At 38.0% G+C, this 22,533-nt stretch overlaps 1 long non-coding RNA gene across 7 annotated transcripts in view; it reads left to right on the plus strand.

Moving 5' to 3' along the window:
- Positions 1–5,031: 5,031 nt before the first annotated feature.
- The window catches only part of LOC123371880, a 32,008-nt gene continuing 14,506 nt past the window's right edge, over positions 5,032–22,533 (plus strand). For 4 of the 7 annotated variants that reach the window (XR_006579987.1, XR_006579986.1, XR_006579981.1 and 1 more), the window contains exons 1-4: positions 5,058–5,121; positions 7,329–7,485; positions 9,378–9,450; positions 11,420–11,521. This is a non-coding gene — a long non-coding RNA (uncharacterized LOC123371880). Of the gene's footprint in view, positions 5,200–7,328; positions 7,486–9,377; positions 9,451–11,419; positions 11,522–22,533 lie in introns of all 7 variants that reach the window. The other 3 variants (XR_006579984.1, XR_006579982.1, XR_006579983.1) reach the window with 3 other exon arrangements.

A 22,533-nucleotide genomic window follows, 5' to 3' on the forward strand; every position in this document is an offset into this window, starting at 1 on the left:
CCATTTTATTTACAGACACAGAGAGCTCACTCAGCCGGCCGAAGCTGGCTGAACTATCCCCTAATAATCTAACTCAGTTGCCATAGGAACAAAAACCATGACAACCAAATACACAACACCTATTGTGACTACATCTACCTATGGGCCATGGGTAAACATACATGATAATTTGTACTCTCAGAGAACTGCATAGCCAGCCTTCCCATCCCCTCCAAATTTCTGGACTGCATACAACTCCACTGCTGCAGTTTAGACATCCTCCTTCCTTCCCTCTCCCCCCCACCCGCCCACCCCACCCATGTATGACATTCCCTCTTCCCTTATACAGTTTACTGTTTACAGGAAGTTCATAATCCTGTGGTGTGGCCAATTTGTAGAGTGAGATGTACAAAAAAGGAAGGCAACAAAATGTACTAGTTTTTTATACCCCAACACATCTTTGTAAGAATGTGAGAGTATCTAGTCTATTCTCAGGACACAAGTCTGGAGACTTGGGCCAAAGCTCGAGCCACACTGCAAAATGATACACTGTGGATCTGAACTCAAATCTGTCACCTTGCTGGGTCCAGAGGACTTACTGGCCCAAGTCAGACGTGCGTAGACATAAGGGAGTTTGAGCTCAAGCCTGAGCTTAAGTCAAGACTTACATTATAGAGTGGACATACCCTGACAAGGGCATCTGGGAACAGGGGTAAGATCTTTACTTTTCTTCAGTTTTTACAAATCCAGATAAATTTCTGAAAGAGCACTGCTATTTTTTGTATTTTTTCTATATTTAGAGAGCTTGCTCTGCTTTAGCGTTTAGCCATCATTTCCAGAAATGACAGGAGGCTTTGGGTATTTTAGGGGAAACAGCTTTAATTAGTTCAATTATCATACACGTGTGCTCAGCACTTTCTGAAAATTAGGTGTTTCAAATTGTGTACACAAAAATGGAGGCCTTCTAAATCTCTAGCTGCTTTTGAAAATCTTGGCACTGTCAGCTATTATTAGTCCCTTTGAGAGACAGACGTGTGTATTTGAGTTCTCCGTACCAAAAGCAGCATTTTCTAAAATGCCTAAGGGCCAGATTCTGTACCAAAATTATAGACATTCAAGTACCCAGGTTGGATAGTACAGAATAATGGTGAACTTAATGACAAACTTATAAGCAAATAGGAAAGGCATGGACTAAATGGAGAGAAGAGAGTGGAATGGTCTGTGATAGGAGACTGCCTATCAAAGTAAAAAATAAGATCAACAACATCCACACTAAGGGATGCTGAGACCAGAGGCCGTGGGAGGAGCAATGAAGGCCATGCTCTCCCCCACTCCCCGCTTTTTAAATGGTATGTAGACAATTAAAGATACACATAAGTGTTTAATGGGATTTTCAAAAGCACTGAAGCAGCTTAGTCACCTAACTCCCATTGACTTCAATGCTCATTTTTGGGTGCTTGCAGCAGCCAGTCTGTTACTTGTCTAAAATTATTTATTGCTACTTGGTAGGGAAATGTTTTGTTAGTCAATGGTTATGGCAGCTAGAAATTACTATGTGGCTGTTGTTGAAATGTAGAGAAATATAAAATATCACCATTTGGTAAACGTTACTACACAGTTGTTTCTGAGAAATTTAATTTGCCTCCTCTATTTAGACTATTTGATAACTTCAGCATCTAAAGGACCACAGTATGCTAACTTTATAAATGCAGGCATTTTTTATGGTAACCACAGAACCCAAGCCTTACAGCAAGAATATACGTAGTGTTACTCAGAAAAATCAACAAATGTGAACTTTCTTCCATTTCAGGCATAGCATATGTAAAGATACTCTTATGTCCATTAACACACTACATAAAATATAAAACTGTCACCATGTCTGTTTTTCTGTTAAACTGCTAAGTTTTCAGTGATCACTTTCTTGGAAACATAAATAGGCTCATCTTCCCCCAAATTAGAAATAATATATCTCATTGCCTGGAACAAAGAAAACTAAGATTAAATACTGTGACCATAAGCATGAACAATTCTAAATCAATAATCTGAAATTGCTTCAGCAATCATCTATTTCTTATGTTAGAATGTTTAGTTAAGTTTTATACTGGAATTGTATTAGCATATTCTACAAATGACATGTCATCACACTTATTTTTCTAATACCAATCAGTCGCTATATCTTTGCTACTACTTTTTGGTTATGCAGCTAAAATTCATAACTATTAATGGTGTCAAAATGAATACTAACGTCATGGGGAATAAGAAAAATCAGAATCAAATACATGGTTCATAGAAGTAAAATGTTCCTACTTAATTTCGTAATAGATTTTTGTGCATAGCAGCTCGAGAGCTTTAAAGTAACTATCGGGTGTTAAATGATGAACTAAGGGCTCAATTGTACCTTGAAGGGACAGTCCCATGTTGGTATGGCATGAAGCTGTGCCTCCTTGGGGAAAATCAGGAAGAAAATCAGGAGCTCCACAGTGCACAAGATACACCCACTGCTATACCTCTTTAGGGTGCTAGGGTCTTGTCCCCCATCTACAGAGAATGTGCATTGCCATATGAGTAGTGGAGCTTTCTGCATACCTGAGGCCTGATTTGAAGTCACTGGGATTTGGAACAGGTCCCCACAGAGTAGCCAGGCACAATCTGGCACTAAAATATTAATTACAAATAGGGCTGTCAAGCAATTAAAAATAATATGAATGTTTAGCATATCTGGCATGTAAATACCTTGCAAGGGCAGCTACAAAAGTGCCATGTGGACACCTATTCTCACTTTCAGGTGACATTGTAAATAAGAAGGGAGCAGCATTATCTCCCATAAATGTAAACAAACTTGTTTGCCTTAGCAATTAGCTGAACGAGAAGTAGGACTGAGTGGACTTGAAGGCTCTAAAGTTTTGCATTGTTTTGTTTTTGAGTGAAGTTATGTAACAAAAAATTTACATTTGTAAGCTGCACATTCACAATAAAGAGATTGCACTACAGTACTTGTATGAAGTGAATTGAAAAATACTTTCTTTTGTTAATTGTTTTACAGTGCAAATATTTTTAATAAAAATAATATATAGTGAGCACTGTACACTTTGTATTCTGTGTTGTAATTGAAATCAATATATTTGAAAATATAGAAAAACATCCAAAATATGTAATACATTTCAATTAGTATTCTATTGTTTAACAATGCAATTAAAATTCCGATTAATCATCATTCATTTTTTAATCATAATTCTTTTTAGTTAATCCCATGAGTTAACTTTGATTAATCTACAAACAATGAGCTTGTTATAACCTGTACTGCATCACTATATTTATGTAAAGCAAAAACTATTTTAAATATAATTTTATTAAAGTAGTACTGCCCAGCATCTTGTCTAGTAACAATAGATTAAAAAAAATTTACCAGTGGAGTCTCAATTTCCTCTGGCAATATAACACCAGGATCAAATTAGAGGCAGAAGGAGAATAAATCTTTGATTTAATAATTTAGGTGCTATACTTTCAAATGAAAATGTGAATTTGGTCACAGAATATGGTGCAGTTTATGTTAAATTATTAGAGCATTACAAGTGAAGAATCTGTGATAGAAGCACACTGTAGAGAGAGAGAAATACAAGCAATACAATTCCTATTGTGAATCAGTCTCTGAACATCTATTGGCATCAAGTAATTAATTATTGGAAGGAGGGGTTCCTACATATTCCACATATTTGAAAGGTATTTTGTCTTACTGGTAGAAAACATCACACCTTAATATTCATATATAAAAAAGTAAAAATGCCAATAAATAGATCTATGAAAAAGAGGAAAAGAAAATGGAGCGATAGAGTACAGATGGGTGTTTTACTAAGTAAATTCAGCAGTTCCATTAGCCCATATTCTTATTATTCACAACAAGTAATTCCATTTAAAAAGTCAGTTTGGGCCAACAGCTACCACAGTGGGGCCTCTGAGACTAGTCGTACAAGGAAATCATGTAGTACCATGATGTGGTAACTGACCATAAAATTTGATGTTTTAATCCTATACCTAAAACAAGATTTTTTTAAAAAATGAAAGAAAAAGATAAGATAATGTTGCTCAGATTCCATGGTTATGACTATGGTACAGACAAGAAAGTCAGACAGCTGTATTTCATCACTATGTATAGCCTAGTGCCGTCTGATGACAAATTTTAAAGCATCTGTAACAAGCACATTCATGCATACATGCACCAAATGCTGTGATATTTTTGTGATTCAGAAAGAGTAGACATGGATTAGTGCCCAAGTCTTGTCGGCACTGCCAGAACAACAAATTTTGGTGGCATAATGTGAGAATCCTTCAGGGAAAAATCTATTCCACTGAAAACATAATGCTATAACAATTTGGTATTATAACACATGGCAATATAATGAGTGTTTAGTGAGTGTTTTTTAATGGATTTTTATCTAGCTCAATATTTACTTTTATAGCAGTATTTGTGGTATTCCATATATTTAGAATAGGAATAACTCAAGCTGCAATAAATTTAACTACTGTCAGTGGTGAATGTTCAGTTTTAATGGTCCTTACTGTGTACAATGACTCACACTTTCATGCATTGTTATTTATAACAGTATAGTGCCATAACAGTACACAATTTTACACCCTGTAAAATATACTAAAAACAAAACATAAACTTTGCCCTGAAGAGCATGTCTGACTGCCCGGGATTTCACATGCATTCAAAGCTTGGTCAAAGAGACGAGTCTTGCATGTCTTTCTAATGTGGTCAGGTGGAGGAAATCCTGAAGTTCTCTCTCTCCTAAGAGAGCTGACTCTCTACCACATTTGTTCCTCATCCTTGAGACAGTCATTTCTTTCATAGAACATATGGCATGTCAGATTTGGTTGGTGGTCTTGTTATTAGCTTGGGTCTAGGCTGTAAATGAAGGGGCTTTGTAGCTAGCAATGAGCATCTTGAAATTCAGTTAATATCTCTCCATCCATACAGGCTCTATTATGATGCCATTACTATGAGAGCTGAGCCCCTATGTCATCAATTGACAACTAATGCCCAGAACATAACACAGGTATATGTCCTTGCCAGCCTACTTCCCTTGGAGGAGTAGGCAGCTACCATCAGCTCTGGCTGGAACATCCCATTGCTTTGCAGAGGTAAATCAAAATGAAGTCAATATGCAAAAGTAAAGATAACAAGGGCCTGGCTGACTAAAGTAAGTTCTGCAACTGAAGGTAGGGGACATGATGATCTGGTGTTTCTGGCCATGATAGAGTCTGGGTCTCAGGGAACAAAATGATTAATAATCCATGAAGATCACAAAACAGTGGACCACTGAAAAACACAGTCAGTTGTTGGAATGATAATTCAATGAAGTAATGTAAGGCCATTAAAATGTGTTTGATATTTAGTATTTACAGTGTGTGTGGAAAACTAATTATGTAACTGGTAGAAATAGACTCAGATAAGATATGTAAAATGTTAAAAATGAAATTAAACAAAATTTGAAACTAGTTATTTAGAACCTCTTCCCTGAATTTTGGGTGTTAGATAAACACATCCTAGCATCCAGAAGACCATTGTTTGATTACAATTTTGAAAAAACAAAACCAGTTTTGATTCTCTTCGCTCAAAGTACAAATGAATAAGAATCAGAACCATTTTTCACCATCCTCACAATGAAAATTTTAGCGTTTGTATCTTTGGATCTGGATAGGAAAAAAATGCAACTCTAAAGGAGGAGGGACTCCTAAATTAAAATCCCAAATGCTATCACCTCTGCGCCCTTTCAGTACAGTTCAGGCCAGAAGCCCTGAAACACAAAGCCTCAGCAGCTGGAGGACTCCCTCTTGCTGCTCTGAAAATATAGCTAGATACTTCTTATATAGACTAATATAAAAGATTTGTTTGAAAAGTGTAATGTAGTCAAAGCATATTGCCCTTAACATGTATTTAGATGTGTTAAAACTTAGGGAGGAGCTTAGAATTTAATGTGACTAGCTTAGAATTTATTAAAGTATGCACTGTCTTGTCTACTCTGGACATTTCAAATAAATCAGAATATATTAGTTAATGTGTTCTAACATCACACCTTTAACTCATAGTCTATTCCAGGCCAGAGACAGATTCTCTCGCTCTGCCTCCTCTACTTCCCCCAATCTGGTGTCTTCCCCTGTCCTGAAATCCTTTTCCTTCTCCTTTCAAAGATACAGATACTGTCATGGCAGAGCTAGCATTCACAAAGCAAAGGAAAATAGAGATAGACATGTTTTAAAGATATAGGGTAGAACTTTTCAGATATACAAGAGGGGATTTTTATTTATTGTTAAATTTGTTAATGTAAAACCATGTTTGTGTAATTATTTCTAACCAATCAAAAAAGGAAAATGTATTAATTTATTATGAACTTCTTAGTGACTTTAGTAGCAAACATTTTAAAAAAATATAGGTTTACCCAAATAGCTGAACATATGGGTGATACTTCTTCAGACTGCGTCACAGTGCTCATGTTTTAGGGCGACATTTGATTCAACTTTTACAAACTATTTACAAATAAAAAGACAATTAACTGAAGTTCTTTGACAGCAATCTACATCAGCCTATATTCTTGGTTCACAATTTGAAAGGAAGAAAACATGTAAAAAATATCTTGCCTGTACTAGCAAATTTTCCTTTCTTTCAATGATTTCCATCAGGGGATCATAGGCAAAAAAATAAAAAAGCTAAGAGTTACTGGGAATGTTAGGAGGCAATAAATATAAAGAATATGAGAAGAGTGGTGATACAGTAGTTAGGAGCTCAGAGATTCTTTGAGCTCTGCTATGATGGATTGACTTTCTGAAAGGCTTTTTCCATTTGAAAAAACAGGAATCCTTTTTAGTTGAGACATGCCAGATGGTTTAGCAGAACATCCATTAGTCAGCCTGATAGTAGACTGTGTAATTTACTACCTGTAATGCTAACTAAGGTACTTGTATCTCTAAAACAGATGTGAATGATTGTTACACAAGTACTTGGCAGGTACTGAATCCGAACAAGAGAGGAGGAGTAATTAGTCTTGAATGTGCTGGTGTGTATCACCATATTCTACTAGGCCATATCTGATTATGTCACGATGATATAGCCATGTGTCATTTTTTTTATCATAGCAGTCTTAACAGCAAGTTATAAATTAACAAATTACAACTTGAAAAAACACATTAAAATATGATCTAAGAATAATTTTGGGGAAGTTCTATGACCTGTGTTATACAGGAGTTTAGACTAGAAAATCACAATGGTCCTGTCTCACCTTGGAAGCTATGAATCCATGATAAGAGCATTTGTTAACTGATGTTTTTAAAAATGTGGTGTGCATATATAGAATTTATTTCATATAGGGTGGATTATGGCAGGGTGAACTTAACTAAAAGAAGATAGCAGCCTGGCTATTTACATCTGAGAATTATCCTTCAAAATCTACCAAAGACCACATAGATACAAGAATAAAGTAAGAAGCGAATGTTGGCATCATGAGTCATGTAAGTGGCATTCAAAAAGCAAATAAACATCCTCTAGATTTTGCATAAATTGAATGGGGGCTTATTAGTGTTTGTCAGTTTTTTCTTGTTCTAAGTTTTGGCTACACATTTGCACTCCAAATAGTTTCTGAAACCATTACACAAATGGAAAGAGAATATGTCACGTTGCTGCTGATTTCCGTTTTTCATTCATAGCATGTGTTGTATTTACATTTTACTCTAGATGTTTCTGGTAGCACCTGCAATACTGTTAAATGTTGTCTAAGAAAAGAATAACAGCACTTAAAGTACTGGGGGTGGGGGAAGAAGAATCCCCTGTGAGATGCTCATCATTTGATGAATCTGCAGGAAGGTCACAGCATTTCTAATATATCTGTTATCTACATGGCAGTTCTGAGGTAAATCCCCATAGGACAGCACATTCAAGAGGTCTCCATTTAAAGAGTCCTAAATACAGTTAATTCCTGATTCAGTTTATATTTAATAGAATGTTTGGTCTAAAATCTGAAGACATGCAAGCCCCTCACTGTCACAGAAGAAACTTTACAGTGGCCTCACCTATCCTACAATTGCTTTTCTAAAATCCAAATATATTACTTACTTGGTGTTCTCCCTGTGACGTTGCACTCTGTATGATTTTATGAAAGTATTCTGATGAGTGTGAATATAATCTAACTAAAATATGCTTCATGCAAAAGGTCTCTTGTAAGGTATCATTACAAAGCTTATAATCTACTGAGTGTGGTCATCCTATTTGTATAAATGTATCATTCTTGTATCTGAAACTAGAAATATGAAATATAACTCTGAGGTCCTTTTGTAGTTATGCAAAGTGTGGGCCATTAATGGTGGTTTGGAATCTTGATGGCTCCCATCAACCAGGATAATTGACTGTGGATGGCTCTGTTTGCAAGCAGGCCTTCCTGTGAGTCAGGCTGGGAGGAATGAAGGCTTGGGGTCTTACAGTGACATGTGATCATGTCACCTGAACTAGAATCCATCTTTAACATAGTGTTTTTTCCATTGAGAAGGAGGGGTGGGAACCCAGAGAGGGACAAAGGATTCCCGCCTTATGCAAAAGATATATAAGAGGGTGGAACAGAACAAAGGGGGGCGGCCATCATGAGAAATCCCCTAACTACTACCTGAGCTGGAACTAGCAAGAACTGTACCAGGGGAAAGGACTGGGCTCAGACTAGGAAGGCATCCAGTCTGTGAAAGAAATGTATTGAAACATCTCTGAGGGTGAGATTTATCTGTATTCAGTTTTATTATTGTACTAGGCTTGCATGTTTTATTTTATTTTGCTTGGTAATTCACTTTGTTCTGTCTGCTATTACTTGGAACAACTTAAATCCTACTTTCTGTATTTAATAAAATCACTTTTTACTTATTAATTAACCCAGAGTAGGTGTTAATACATCAGGGGGCAAACAGCTGTGCATATCTCTTTATCAGTGTTATAGAGGGCGAACAATTTATGACTTTACCCTGTATAAGCTTCATTCAGGGTAAAACAGATTTATTTGGGGTTTGGACCCCATTGGGAGTTGGGCATCTGAGTGTTAAAGACCGGAACACTTAAGCTGCTTTCAATTAAGTCTGCAGCTTTGGGGCATGTGGTCCAGACCCTGGGTGTGTGTTGGAGCAGAGTGGCATGTCTGTCTCAGTAACACAGGGTGCTGGAGTCCCAAGCTGGCAGGGAAATCAGGGGCAGAAGTAGTCTTAGCACATCAGTTGGCAGCCCCAAGGGGGTTTCTGTGATCCAACCGGTCACATTCCCCTCATCTCTTAATTTTATAGTATGTGAAAAAAAGCAATCAGATTTGCCTGGGAATCTGTATATCTATAATTCCATGCTATTTATTTAACATACATTTATTATTCTCTAGGATTCAGATTAATCTTCTATGGCCTTGAATCTAACCACTACAGCTCACAAAGTGAGAGAAGAGAGTCACCCAGGTAAGTTGAAACTCTCCCCCCTCCCCATCCCAGGCCTCCTTTCCCCCCAAAGAAAAGGAATCAGATAAAGGGGGCATGATTGCTTCTTCACTACTAAGCTCCAAGACCCTCCCTCCACTGGAGGCTGGTTAGTCATCACTTCCCAAACCTGTCTTTCTCCCTCATGGCTGCACCACATTGCTACTGCAGTGCAAGAGAGAGAAAAGAGGCAAGATCCACTGAATGTCCCTTGGAGATCGGGCTCTTGTTTGCATGAGCTTGCTTATTTCTTCAGCTCCATGAAACTTCTGTAGAGCTCCTCATTGCCCTCTGCCCCACTGGGCCCACAATGTGCAGACATTTGGGCAGGGATGTGGTCCTGTGTTGTTTGAGCCCAGGCTGGTTTGTTAGACTTCCAATTGGAGGATGAGAATTAGGTAATAACAGAGATACTCTGTGCAGCTTGAGTGTTACAAATAATAACAATCAAAGAGGAATTATGTATATGTTTTCAAATATTCTACATCTTTGTAAAATTGGCCAATCATTGCAAAACACACAGTAAATATATTTTACTATTCATTGATATTAAAAAAGCACACAAAATAAAAACTCCTTTTTATCCAGAGTCCACACAACTATTTTAAAAGAAAAGTGGCCTTGCAATGAAAACCACTTATTATCCCACCCATTTTATGTGGATTACTCCCATTGAAGTGAATGGGAGTCACACCCATGTAATTTATGGGGTAATTAAGGTTCTATATTTTCTTTCCTTGATCTTCTGATTAATCCTAATTTGAGTGTTCCATTAAAAGTTGGGCCTCACACAATGTTTCAACATCATATTCAGTGAAATTTTTGGAGTCTTGAACATGAAATCAATAGGTCTGCTGTCTTGTTCAAAGAATTGAGTTTCCCTTAGGCAAGACCTACACTGATCCCTGAAGTGAAGCTCATTATGTTTCTGGTGGACTAAGACTTGACATGTTTTCTAATAAATTATTAATATAACATGGTTACAAACACAAAAGAGTTTACTTAATAAAAGGAGAGTTCTTTGCCAGCCTAGAATGCAGCTCCTAGGTAAATGTTAACATAGGACAATACAAGCCTTTTCTATTTAAAAAATATTAGAAAGACAAGATTTGGTAGTAGAAAATGACTTACAAGAAATATACTTAAAATCTTAAATGTGAACAGGGTGGTATCAGATATGGAGATAAATTATGAGCAATTGCAAGAAAGGCAAGAAAAATATAGACAAAGACAGGGGGAATGATTCTTGTGCTACATAATAGCCTAGTCCTGGAAACACTTACTCTTGAGTGTGGTGCTATGATCAGTAGTGTATGAAGGATTGGGTCCTAAAACTGCAGATATTTGGTTCAAATGATGATTAAAACAGTATTACGGAGAGACAAGACTCGTCTATCTACTACTTTAAATTTGAATTCAATTAAAAGCCTGATTTTGACTGCTTTCCCCCCTCTCAACTTCACTGCAGTTTAAGTCCACCTGAAAATTTACTTATGGAAAGAGAGAATTTTTCTGGAAACTTATTTGAAGTAAATAAGAAAAGACATTTGGGAGATATGTAGGTACTGGAGAGAGACAACCACACTGGCAGATGGGAAGATGGTCTGAGGAGAATGGGGAAAAGGGGGTTGGGGACCAGGAGGGAATGACCAAAAGAGGTAAAAGTCTCTGAAGGAAAGAGAAAAGAGACAGAGAAACATTGTGCATAGCGGGATCTGGTTTGGTGAGGAAATGGGTCTCATCTAGCAATCTAAAGATGGATCCTCCTATACGTCTGCTAAATCAAGTTTTTAACTTCACTTCTCCATTTGGGCCTTCATGATGGGGAGAGTGGGAAGCAAGGAGACACATAGCCACAGGGCACAAAGGTGGCTGGGGACCAGAAGGAAAGAAGAGGATAGGGAAGTGCTGGGTGCTCTGGAGAACAACAGAGTTTTATTTGTTACTACAGAGCTTCCAAGGACCCCCAGAGTCGCTGTGCAACCTGCAAGCAGCACAAGATTTCCTGTCAGTGAGCAGTTCTTAAACATGTATTAAGTCAAGGAATTTTCAGGTAACACTAAAGGTGTAAATATTTATCATTTACTTAATTGAAAAAAACTAAAAAAAGAAAAGTGGTTTACTAAAAAAGGCATGTTAAAATGTCTGGAAACTTAAAGTGAAGATTACATTAAACAAGAAAGTCAATATGAGCATATAAAATTATCACTTCTTGCCACCCCACCAGCCTTAACTCTGCCTCTCAGTCTCCACTAATAGAACAACCATAAACTACGAGTCAATTCTATCCAGAAGCAATGCAGTTCTTCACAGCATCAGTGAGTTCAGAAATGAATAAGTAATCACAGACTGACTGCTCAACAAAACTATTCCTGCCACCTTTACAGACATAAGTAATTCTCAAAGAACAGAGGCTTTTGGATCCCCCCAAGTAAGGAAATCAGATAGAAGACAATTGCTCAGGACAATTCCTTTTTGCTAAGAGATCTGTATCTCCCCAATGTAACAATGAATTGGAGCTTAGCAAGTCACATGTCTACCTAACCAAGCCTCAGCTGTGACCAAATTTCTGATAAAATAAGACAGGTTTATTTGGCTACATAAAAATGAAACATAAAGTATGGGCCACTATTGTGGGTAGGACACGGGATGACCAGAACCAATGGTCTCTTGTGTTTTTGTGATGAATTCTCACATCTTTCATCCGTTTGTCTATCTTTGGGTCTTGCTCTTTGGGCTAGTGATCATGCCTTTCAATATGTTATATATCATGTGGCACTTTGTGTGTCCTATAACTATGCAAATAATAATTGAACCTCATCTTGAAAATATATATGCACATACCTAACTTCAATTACCTAAGTAATCGTATTTACTTTAATAGGGCTATTCATGCTTAAAGTTAAGCATGTGTGAATAGTCTGATTGAAGTAAATAGGATTACTTTTGTGCTTTAAAATTAAGCACAATCAGAATGATAACTATAGCTTGCAATTTTTGAGAAAGTTCATTGTACAATGTTCTCATAAAGATTTTTTCCCTGAGCAGAACACTGTCATCTTAAAACTCAAGTTTATAATAAATATTCCTGTATGTTACAAATAATACCTTTGAAATCTCAGTGAAATTAGTTTTCAAATTGGATTTTTCTTTCTACAGTGTTGTTTTCATATGCTATTTCCGTACAGATTAAGGGTGCTTGTGGGTATATCCTGGTACTTGCTGCTTATGTGCACTAGCATGGTAACATCACACCACCGTGGAACCCACATGCACTCTCTCCCCTAGGAAATGACTTTACATTGATTAAATGCATGAATATCAGCAAATCTTTAAGATTATTTCAATTAGAATAAAATAGTTGAAAAAGAGAATGTGGGTTATCAGCACCATTGTGCCACTCAGATGGCATTAAAGAGCCATCATACGGACAAAAATCACCATCACAGAAATCCTCTGGCAAAGATGAACTCTCTGCTGGGGCATCTGTGCTCTTGCTGGTTCCTACATCACTTGGTGGGGGTGGGTGGTGAAGCTAAGCACCATAGTCCAGTGGTGTAAATTAGAGCTCCCCTACTACTGCTTTATGTTGTTTGGGGGCTATCCTCAGAATCAGTAACCATCTGCCTCTTTCTCCTGATTTGAGCACAACTCTGGCAGAGGATAAAATCTGAGATCTCTTGTTTTATTTATTTTAATTGGTCCCAGTGTCATTGCTTAGATACCAGGATGATATAGGCCTTTAAAATATCTCAGAAAGATATACCCTACCAACCAGCAACACCATCTGTCTTTAATATCCTATGAGGAGTTCCCAGCGTGGGTGCTTACGGTATATTCCTTCCTGGTAAGGGGCATCTCATCTTTCTCCTCCTCCATCCAGTAGAGAGGATGTGGGGGGGTTGCTTCCTAGTCTTATGGGCTCCTGCTCACCATTGCCAGCCCCATGGAGCCAGGCAAGAGAATCCTGAATTGTGCTTAGAGCTGCTGTTTGTCTTTCCAAAGGAAAATATTTCTGCAGTGGCAACAGATTGTGCTGCCCATCATCAGAGCCCACTGGTATGAAGCACCCTGATGTAGTGGGGAAGAGAACTCTGTCCCTGGCAGCCCTGTGCATTCTAGGTGGACTTGTGGCAGGCACACAGTCCTCATCAATATTTGTGTTTTGGTTACATACACTACAAAGATAGGATTTCGGGTGGGGGGAGGAGGGGTAATGTTTTCAGTGGGATTTATTTAAAATAAATACATGGAAACTTTTATTTTATTAAAAAGTTTTAGGAGGGAAAATCTTTCCAAAGGCTGATTTTGGGGCTTATTTCAGGTTGGCAATGTCCCTTTATATATTTGACAGCTGTTACAACTGTTTACAACCTTTACTTTGACTTAACAACGTAATTTGCCTGGGATTGTACCTAGACTCTGATTAGGATTCTACAGGATCAATAGTATCATGTTACTAACTAAACGATGTTTCATAATCTTAGCCAACAATCCAACAAAAGACTTCAGACAGAATTGAGCTGTTCCATTTGATCTTCATTTTTTAAATTTTTTTAGTCAATACATTAATTTAGTCTTCTCAGAAAAGGCATCTTCTAATATTGTGTCATCTTTAATTAGCTTTGAAAGCATATTCTAATGGAATTTGCTCAGATAACCTTTAACAGTTTAAACAGGTTAATTTTTAATGTCATTTATGTTGGAAAGGTGCTCAAAATATTATACTATTAAATATTTAATTACATCATTACATAAATTTTTGGCATTTCAGCCTCAGACTCTGGAGGAAAGGAATATTGTTGTACACTAGTTTTTGAAACGTTAAACTGATCCATTGAGACTTGTCCTTTTTTTCATAATTTAATAATGTGGTTTAAGTTGTTGCTAACTTTGCAAAATATAGCATTTTTGCACAGATGTGACTGTTAATTAAAACGTCTCTTGTGAGAGCAAATGGATTTCAGGGTCATGTTTCTGTTCACATTATCATTTGGGAAATTCAGAGTATACAAGTATCTGTGAACTAGTAAACCTAATGTACATAAGATTGCAGTCATTCCTAAATATTACACAGAACTATAAGAAAAATCACATTTAAGTTTACATGCCTTCATTGGCTTATATCTACCATATTGCTGTAAAGTTTATCTTTTATGTTTGACAATCAAGCTCTGGAGTAAAAACACTTGTACCGTGAATCCACTGGAGCACTTATTCCTGTGAGATGTCTGCAGACTGTGATTATCAAGTGTTCTGCAGGAACGGAATCACAGAAGAAATATTATTTTAGAAGTCATTTGAAAATGCTTCAAGAAAATCTTGGTTTCAATGGGAAGATATTGGCAGGCCCTTATCAAAAATCAGAAGAAATACACAGATACATGACAGTAACACATTCATTTCTGTATAGAGTAAAGAAATGCTCCAGTGCTAGATTTCATAAATTAAATTATCCTGTGAGCACAAGGAAATGTGTTCAAAGTTATTTTTCACTCATGTAACAGTGATTATACTTGAATAAAAAAGACAAGTTAGATATTATTACAATAGAGGTGAAAGGAGGTGGTATAAGTTTCTTCCTGGAGCACAATATATCTTTCTAAAATTTTCTGCATTTCTTTATACTTCAAACAAAGAATAATCCATTCTCTAGTTCTCATGTAAATGTGTTAAAACATAAATCAAAAGTAACAGTTTTAATGGCTTAGGCACATTGCTGTTAACTCCTTTTAGACTGCTCCCTTTTAAAATTTTCATGGAAAAGGACCATAATGATGATGTACTGTATGGTTTTATCTTGGTAGGTTCCACTATTTATTGATTTTTTAAATGGTGATTTAAAAAAAAAAAAAAGTAGATGGTGATATATATGATTCTTTCCCCATAATTATAATCCACAGCAAGCCATATATAGTATCCCACCACTAGTCAGGGAAAGTATTAAAATAACATAGTGAAAGCTACTTAAAAGAGAAATAAATAAAGCATGGGACTAGTAAGCTCATAGTTGATTTGCAAACATGGTCCCCAGCTTTTATTTTATTTTACTTTTTTATCCCCTAGGTGAACCTGGGATTTTTTTAGCATACAAAATATCTTGCATGTGTTTCTTTTGATTCTGATAGAAAATTGTGCATGTCTGGGACTGATATATTAGGATTTGGCAAATGTAAGATAGGAGCTTAAACATTCTCTGAAAAGTGAATATATACATGAGAAACCATCTGTAGACGTGTGGCCTCAGCCCTGCGGCATCTCCTGCTGGTTTCTCAGGGAATTAGCTCATTCCAGCATCAGGAGCGCCCTCCGCAGGCCGGTGATCCACCTGTCCTCTTGGCCCCCTGTGTCCCTCCCTGGACCCCAGTGCCCTTTTAACTGGGGTGCTGCCTCCTGGCTGTACCCCACCAATCTGGGTCTCCCCTCCCTGGGGAACCCCCAACCCACTATCCCCACTTTGCCTCAGTATATTGCTACTGCCTAGTCTCCATCTAGCCCCTGTTCACTGGGGCACACTGCAGTATCAGCCACTCATCATAGGCAAAGAGGTTTGGACCTGCTGCCTTTGCCTACCCCTGGGCTGCCCTCTGCAGCCCCCAGTACCTCTTGGCCTAATGCTAGGCCACAGCCTGGGGCTTTCCAGGCAGGAGCTCCCCAGCTCCTCTGCCTTTCCCCAGCCCTGCTCAACTCAGGTACCCTCTATCTAGCTCCCTGCAGCCAGGCCCTTCTCCCTCTAAAGGCAGAGGAAGACTGTTTACTCCTGGCTTCCCTGGCCTTTTTATACAGGTCAGCTGTGGCCTGATTAGGGTGTGGCCCAGCTGCGGCCGCTTCCCCAATCAGCCCAGCTTTTAGAGCTGCAGCTTTCAGGCCCTCGCAGGCCGCTTTTTAAACCCCTCAGGGCAGGAGCGGGTAACCTACCCGCTACACCATCTAAGACGGAAACATTCTTTGAAATAGCATCCAAAATACGGATGCAATGAATGAATAGAAAGGACTGTAGAGCTATCCCCACTTGCCTTAATTGCCTGAATTGTCTCATTGACTTCTCTAGAAATAAGCAGGATTTAGTTATTTTTAATATCTGAAACATTTGTTTGAATATGTTACTAGTAAATGCATAGATTCCAGCTGGACCTTATATGGGTGCATGAAGAACTGTTCCTCATTCCCCCCACCTTGTGGCTCTATATAGACCAGGATCCCATTGGGAATGCGGTGATTTCCTGCTAGCACAGGCTTTGGTACTGTTTTATCTAAAAGTAAGCTGTGGCCCTGTACAACTACATCAACAAGCAGAACTGTTTGGAAATAGAGTGAGAACCACAGCGAACCCTCTACAAATTGGCTAAGTTACCATTTAATGTATCCTGGGAAATGACATGAAGAATCATGGCTGACTCAGCTAGAATTCCACATCGGAGCTCCAGCTGCTGTGCAGTCCCTCCGTAGCCTGTGCCGGTGCAACTTTGTGCAGATCAGAATCCTTACTCATATTCTTTAATACTCTTCAAATGGTATTACAGCATAGCACAAGAGTGGGAATACCAAAGCATCTGCAGCTATGGTTGCACTTGAAGTGTAATCCATTTTTAGAGAGTTATTACTGATTCCAGCAGTATTTCCTATTTGACACATAGGGGATATCTCTCAGATTGGTAGAAATTTTCAGAATAGAAGAAACTTTTAAAGTACAAATGCTGTGATTCATCCTTCCTATACAAAAAGTAACAACAAACTAATCTCAAATAGTGTTGTTTCTACAGCAATCAAAATGGGTGTTTTTGGTATTTTTCTTCATATGAGTAACCTACACACATACTCTTATGCAGGAAATAGCTTTTACCCCAGAATTGCCAGAAGGAAAATGAGCAGTTCTTGGGTAAACAAAACATAACAAATTATTGCACTTAGTTTTTATGAATGTTTGAACTAAGAGCCATATTATCCTCTCATACTTGTGCTATTTTTGTAGCCAAAAGAAAAGTTTAATAAAACACCAGAAAACATACTATAAGAAATAGGGTGCTCAGAAGGGGATGAAGTAGATGATCTAAAAAGACTTTTCTGAGTCCAATATCTCTGATTATATGGAGAGCACTCTCCTGTCGGCATAGCACATCTTCACCAAATGTGCTACAGCGGCACAGCTGCATTGTTGCAGCTGCATCGAAGTAGTTCTGTAATGTAGACTTGCCCTCAGAGTCCCAATTTCTTTCTTCCTTCTCCAGTGCTGCAGGGTGTGAGGTAAGTAAATTAATCTCTTTCCCCCATTTCTGTGGGACAGCTTTATTCCCCACTGTACAACTGACCAGTTATTCTGGCTGGTGAGTGGGACTAGGGAAATAACAGCTCTTCCCAGTTTTTAATTCCCTTGTTCACAAGAGACAGCATTGGACAAGTAGTCCCTGTTCTCCTTCCACAGTCAGAGTCAGAATCTGGACAGGCCAAAGAGGGTGACCTAACTCCCCCTCACTCCCTTGCACTGCTGAGTAAGATTTGTGGCAATCTAATCCTAAACCCTTTAATATAACTATGCTCATGAACAATATTATAAGTAAAGCTCAGTTACATTTTAACCATTATTTCAAACATTTTATGCAACTCTCCATTTACCATAATTGTTTCTCTAAAATAATGCAAGTTTGGTTTTCTGGTCTGTTCAAATTAACATTTGAAATTTCACAGATATTTTGAAGTGAAATTTCAGTGCAGTATGCTGAAATCAGATAGGTAATTTTCATTACAAAATGTTTCTGAAACTAATTTGGTGAATGCTATTTAAAACAAATCTTGTAATCCTCACTAACAGTTTTTTGTATTTAATGTATAATTGCTTTTCAAATTGAAAGGTATTATAATTCATATGCAGACAGTTCTTTTTACAATTTGAGGTTCCAGTCCAGCCACACCTAGTCATATAAGCATTTCCCTTAATTTCAATAGAACTGCTTTCACGGGGAGTCTGCCATTGGTCACCAGTGTTTGCAATGTGGGGATGAATGTCTTTGGATCCATAAGAACATAAGAACGGCCGTACCGGCCAAAGGTCCATCTAGCCCAGTATCTGTCTACCGACAGTGGCCAATGCCAGGTGCCCCAGAGGGAGTGAACCTAACAGGCAATGATCAAGTGATCATTCTCCTGCCATCCATCTCCATCTTCTGACGAACAGAGTTTGGGACACCATTCTTACCCATCCTAGCTAATAGCCATTTATGGACTTAGCCACCATGAATTTATCCAGTCCTCTTTTAAACATTGTTATAGTCCTAGCCTTCACAACCTCCTCAGGTAAGGAGTTCCACAAGTTGACTGTGCACTGCATGAAGAAGAACTTCCTTTTATTTGTTTTAAACCTGCTGCCTATTAATTTCATTTGGTGACCCCTAGTTCTTGTATTATGGGAATAAGTAAATAACTTTTCCTTATCCACTTTTTCAACATCACTCATGATTTTATATACCTCTATCATATCCCCCCTTAATCTTCTCTTTTCCAAGCTGAAGAATCCTAGCCTCTTTAATCTTTCCTCATATGGGACCCTCTCCAAACCCCTAATCATTTTAGTTGCCCTTTTCTGAACCTTTTCTAGTGCCTTAGCGCTTTTAGATTATTGTTATGGAATTGGCCTTCTAGCTGGATTGTAGCATTTTTTCCTCTCTGATGTGGAACTTGTTGCTGCTATTCAGGGATCAGGATTACTGGTGCTACATGTAAATCTATTCAGAAACTGAATGATGCAGAATAGAACAGGTCTCCTGTTAAGCAGTTTCTCAGTATGAACATATCACCAGTGTTCTGTGACCTACAGTGAGTGCCTATTAAAAAGTCAACCTGGAAATCGGATGTTGTTTTTGATCTATAAAACTCTAATTGGCTTGGGAACTACCTGCCTCAGGCTCTACTTCTCTCCCTGAATGATACTATCATGGTTAAAGCCAGCTGAGTTGTCTGAGCTGGAGTCCTCCTCTCAGTACAAAAGAGAGCTACTGATGATAGGGTGGTTCCTCGAATGTCCTGTTCCCCCACACCAGCCCCTGAAGAGGCTATGTGGAAACTGTGAACTGTGGCCATTGGGAGCTGTGAACGGCAGTACCTGCAGACACTCAGGTAAATAAAGCGTCTCATGGCCCACCAGGGGCTCACCCTGAACAAGCCGCGAACCAAGTTTGGGAACCCTGACCATAGAGGAATTTTTTTTTTACCTTCTCTGTATCAGCCTTCATTTCCCCCATCTTGAATCTAACCATAGCCCTACCCTCCTCCAGCAGACAGGTAGTCAAGCAGCTTTTTGTATTTAAAGTTGCAGTATACAGAAAACGCAACTGTAGCTACATATAGTGCTGTCCTTTCCTGATCTGCAGTATCACCATCTGTAACTGGTCACTAATTATAGATTACACAGTGGACCTCTTTTGGCCAGGTGCTAGCATGGGTGCCTGTTCATCCTGCTATTAGATGAGGCTGACTCTTTGCACTTTGAATCATCTTTTCAGGAGCAGAGACACTCAGTAATGAGCTAGGAAGCTTAATGTTTTTGTATGCATCCAAACATTACTGTGAGATGCTTCTACTAGTTACTACAGTAATGAGTGGGGTGACGGGAGCAAGAGAGAAAGAATATGGTTAGCAAAAACTGAAGCCATTTGAAGATATATATCAAATATGAGACTTTTTGAAGGTTGAAACTTATGGTTATGCACTGCTTTAGCTCCCATGCTTGAATTTCAAGTTAATAAAATGTATGCAGTATTGTTGTAACTGTGTCATTCCCAGTATATTAGAGATACAAGGTGGGTAAGAGAGACAAGCTTGTGAGCTACACAGAGCTCTTACTTGGGTCTGGGAAAGGTACTCAGAGTGTCACTATTAAATACATGGAACAGGCCACTCAAATATCCTGAAAGAACCTTATTCAATATAGAAATAAACCCCCTTTAACATCCCTAATAGTCATCTCCCACTCCAATCTGGAAACCATAGAGGGTAATGTCAGACTGGAACCCATACTTGATGAGGAACCAAGCCTGAAAGAAATCTTTCCTGGACCCATCTTCTGGCCTTCAAACAACCCCACAACTTCTCCAAGCTCATCATCAGAAGCATGTTCCCCCCAGACCAGGACACCTCAACTAAAGCAGCACCAGACCCTGCTAAAACAACAGATGCAAGACCTGCAGACATATCTCCATACTACAATGATCAATACCCCACACAACACACCTTTCAAAATCCATGGATCCTACACAAACCTATCACAACATGTGGTGTACCTCCTCCAGTGCACTAAATGGCTCAATAGCAACTATGTGGATGAAACCGGACAATCATTACAGTCTTGAGTGAACTCACACAGGAAAATGATAAAAGACAAAAACTTGCTAACACTTTTCACAAAGCAAACACTTATATCTGACCTATCAGTCCTCATCCTTAAATAAAACCTGAACAACACTTTCAAAAGCTTTAATTTGCTAGACGCTAAAAATCATGGTCTTAATAAAGACACTGGATTTATAGCTTATTAAACAATCTGTAACCCACTCACCCCTTTTTTGTCCAACAGTTACATGGGTGTTAATGGGCACTTCACCTTAAATGGTCTCTTAGAATATGTACTAATTACTTATGCTAAACAACACTCTTTGTACCTTTTCCAGACCTGAAGAAGAGCTCTGTGTAGCTTGAAACTTGTCTCTCTCCCCAATAAAAGATATTACCTCACTCACCTTGTCTCTAAATTCATAATAGTTCACCCAGAAAAGGCTTTATTTACAGTTTTCAGAAGCAAAAATACTAATTTTCTAATACACAATATATAAACCAAAACTCAGTTTAAGGGAGATTAGCATATAATGAATGTGTCTCAGCTCCTGTTACAAAATTGATCTAAGGTGACATCTTGATGCACTGTTAATGAGAATGTTTTATGTAAGGCTATCTAGAAATAAGATCATCTCTAATAAGATTATTCTGAAATAATCTCATTAAAGATTAATTTAATGACTGATATTCTTGCTTCAAGAATGCAGAACTAAAAGAACAGTTAACTTGGAGAAGCAAATAATAGCAATTGTATTTGTGGGAATGAAGGATGAGAATGAACTAAAATGGCATGTTGGTAATGTTCTTGTACAACTGCTGCCTGCCTAGTAATAAAGGAGGGTAATGGAGATATGTCTTTGGAAGATGATGGAAATAACTACTTTCAAACAGTACACCCTAAATGTCAGTTTTTTTAAATCTGTTTCTTTGGTATGGGAATGGTATATGTAACAACAAAGCAACAACTCAATCAAAACTATAGGCTGCATCTGTAATTATGATTCTGTGATACATAATGGTCTCACATTAGCAATTTCTTCAGAATTTAATCATGTATAATTTCTTTTTTGTGAATATTTTTTCATTTAAATATTGAATAGTGGCTACAAGAGCCCATGAACTATATCTCTACACATGGGGTCTGTAGGAAGTGGATTTGGTAGTTTGTAGATCCACTGGTTATACACATATTTAGTCATGGAAAATAGGCTACCAAAGAACTCAGACTGTCTATCATGGAGTGGGAATCTGTGTGTACCCTCTTCATGTACAGCCCTCAACCTATGTACTGGAACCACAGCAAATGGGAGAGGGAGCAGGAGTTCACCTATTTGAAACAATGCATCCTGCCATCCACTAAAATAGTAGCTGGCTTTAGTTTAATTGTTTCCATCCTTTTGTAAAAATATACATTTAATATAATATAACATTTTAATGATTAATTAACAATACTGTAAAACAATAAAATACGCAGAAGCTATAAATGATCAAGAATTATGTTGTCATTAACCTGACAAAGGCTTCCAATTCAGATTACTTGGGTCCATTGCTCAAAAAGTTGCCAGTGTTTTTTGTCTTCTTAGGAAATGAATTATGAGCTAAAGGATCACCTGCAGCCATGTATTACAGTACATTACAGGGATGTACCACTGTTATCAAATGAGGTGATGTGAACTTGGTCAGATGGCATGCTCCTTATAGCTAAGCTAGCAAAGCTGCTCCTTTAGAACATTAGTTAGA

This window comes from Mauremys mutica, chromosome 5 (genome assembly GCF_020497125.1).
Source record: "Mauremys mutica isolate MM-2020 ecotype Southern chromosome 5, ASM2049712v1, whole genome shotgun sequence".
In the NCBI taxonomy this organism is placed as follows: Eukaryota; Metazoa; Chordata; order Testudines; family Geoemydidae; genus Mauremys; species Mauremys mutica.